The sequence below is a fragment of the Sceloporus occidentalis genome, unplaced genomic scaffold (genome assembly GCF_023333645.1).
Source record: "Sceloporus occidentalis isolate IW3139 unplaced genomic scaffold, rSceOcc1.0.p SCAF_90, whole genome shotgun sequence".
Lineage (NCBI taxonomy): Eukaryota > Metazoa > Chordata > Lepidosauria > Squamata > Phrynosomatidae > Sceloporus > Sceloporus occidentalis.
Genome location: NW_028317070.1, coordinates 2,580,001 through 2,582,606, shown reverse-complemented (window position 1 = coordinate 2,582,606; position 2,606 = coordinate 2,580,001). Strand labels below are relative to the sequence as shown.

General features: G+C 67.6%; 1 pseudogene; it reads right to left on the bottom strand.

Moving 5' to 3' along the window:
• Positions 1 to 313: 313 nt before the first annotated feature.
• LOC149284602 (18S ribosomal RNA) lies at positions 314 to 926 on the bottom strand (annotated as a pseudogene; the record flags this gene model as incomplete).
• Positions 927 to 2,606: the final 1,680 nt, after the last annotated feature.

Genomic DNA, 2,606 nt, shown 5'->3' with positions numbered 1-2,606 from the left:
AAGGCCGTGGTGTATGCCTCGAGCGCCTCCATGTTCCGACGCACAGCCCTGCATACGGTTCCTGCAGTCTCCCGGGATGGGAGTAGGATGCCGTCCTCCGTGTAGACCAGTTTCTCCGTGATTATGGAAATGCGGCCCCTCCACTCCTCAATGAGGGTGGAGGCCATGATGGGACCCCGGGGAGGCAGTTACCTTCCCCGGGGTAGCAAACGTCCAGCACCGAAAGTAATAAAAAGAAACCAAGTTCCATCAGCAACACAAAACCACCTCCTCTCCCCTCGCCTCCCAACTCCACAGTGAGCAGCCGACGCCCAGCCCTGATTGGAGCTGGAATTACCGCGGCTGCTGGCACCAGACTTGCCCTCCAATAGATCCTCGTTAAAGGATTTAAAGTGTACTCATTCCAATTACAGGGCCTCGAAAGAGTCCTGTATTGTTATTTTTCGTCACTACCTCCCCGAGTCGGGAGTGGGTAATTTGCGCGCCTGCTGCCTTCCTTGGATGTGGTAGCCGTTTCTCAGGCTCCCTCTCCGGAATCGAACCCTGATTCCCCGTTACCCGTGGTCACCATGGTAGGCACAGAAAGTACCATCGAAAGTTGATAGGGCAGACATCCGAATGTATCGTCGCCGTCACGGGGACGTGCGATCAGCCCGAGGTTATCTAGAGTCACCAAAGCGGCCGGCGGGGGCGAGCCCGCCGGATTGGTTTTGGTCTGATAAATGCACGCATCCCTGGGGGTCAGCGCTCGTCGGCATTTATTAGCTCTAGAATTACCACAGTTATCCAAGTAACAGATGGAGCGATCAAAGGAACCATAACTGATTTAATGAGCCATTCGCAGTTTCACTGTACCGGCCGTGTGTACTTACACGTGCATGGCTTAATCTTTGAGACAAGCATATGCTACTGGCAGGATCAACCAGGTAGCTCCCGTCGTCTCGCGGGGGCCCGGCAGGAGGCGGCGGGCGCCGGGGGCGCAGCCCTCGGATCGGGTCTGCGTAAGGGGGGACGTGGCGAGGGGGCCGCGGGGACGGAAGGAGAGCGCGCGCTCCCCCTCCCTTCGTTCGGGGCCGGGAGAAAGGAAGGTGCGTGCTCCGCGGCGGGGGGAACCCGGGGTGGGACGTGGAGCGCCCGCGGGTAGCCCCAACCGGCCGCGGCTTCGGGCCGCTGGGAATCCGGGGCCGAGCAAACTCAGTCGCCTGCGAGGGGGGTCCGGCGCCCGGGGCGGCTCTCCCCCGGCCCGGGGGAGAGACCTCGGGCCGCGGGCCGGGCCGCGGTGGGCCCGGGGGTCCGCGCCGGGAGGTGCGCGGGGAGGCGGGCCGCTCGCCTGCACCAGGGGGCCCGCCGGGGACCGCCTGAGCGAGGGTTGCCTTCCCCGGCCCGGCGCGGGGCACCAGATCGGTCGTTGTCCTGATCGTGGCGGTCGCCGCCGACCGCTCACCTATATATCCGGCGGAGGGTGCCTGAGGACCCTGGCGAACCGGGAAGGAGTTCCGCGACACCACCGGGAAAACCCGGCCAGGCAGGCCGACTTCGATGGAGCGAGGGTCGGATGCGGCCGGCAAATCCGTTCTCATAGACTTCCAGGGCTTTTCAAGCAACTTGGCCTGCCAGAAATGGGGACTTAGAGCGAAAACGCCGGCCGTCCGCGAGCAACTTGGGCGGCCGGGAACGGGTAGGACCGACAGTGCGGCACACGGGCTGGGCGGCCCGAGGTCCGGGGAGCCCCTGGCGGGACCCTCGGAGGTCTACCCGGCGGCAGGTTCACGGGAGCCGGGGCCGGGCCGGGAGCCGCGGCCGGGGCCGGGTAGGACCGCCGGTGCGGCACCCGGGCCGGGCCTCCCGAGGTCCGGGGAGCCCCTGGCGGGACCCTCGGAGGTCTGCCCCATGGTGGGCTTCCCGGGACCCGGCCCGGGACTTGGGCGGGTAGGACCGCCGGTGCGGCACCCGGGCTGGGCACCCCGAGGTCCGGGGAGCCCCTGGCGGGACCCTCGGGGGTCTGCCCCAAGGTGGGCTTCACGGGACCCGGCCTGGGACTTGGGCGGGTAGGACCGCCTGTGCGGCACCCGGGCTGTGCCTCCCGAGGTCCGTGGAGCCCCTGGCGGGACCCTCGGAGGTCTGCCCCAAGGTGGGCTTCCCGGGACCCGGCCCGGGACTTGGGCGGGTAGGACCGCCGGTGCGGCACCCGGGCTGGGCCTCCCGAGGTCCGGGGAGCCCCTGGCGGGACCCTCGGAGGTCTGCCCCAAGGTGGTGTTCCCGGGAGACGGCCCGGGACTTGGGCGGGTTGGACCGCCGGTGCGGCACCCGGGCCGGGCGTCCCGAGTTCCGTGGAGCCCCGGGCGGGACCTTCGGAGGTCTACCGGCCGGGGCCGGGACCTGGCCGGCACCCGGGCTGGGCTTCGCGAGGTCGTTGGGAGCCGGCTCTCTGGAACAAGCAGCAGCTTCCCTATATATCCGGCGGAGGGTGCCTGACGTCCCTGGCGAACCGGGACGGGGTTCCACGTCACCACCGGGAAAATCCGGCAAGGCATGCCGACTTCGATGGAGCGAGGGTCGGATGCGGCCGGCAAATCCGACCTCATAGACTTCCAGGGTTTTCCAAG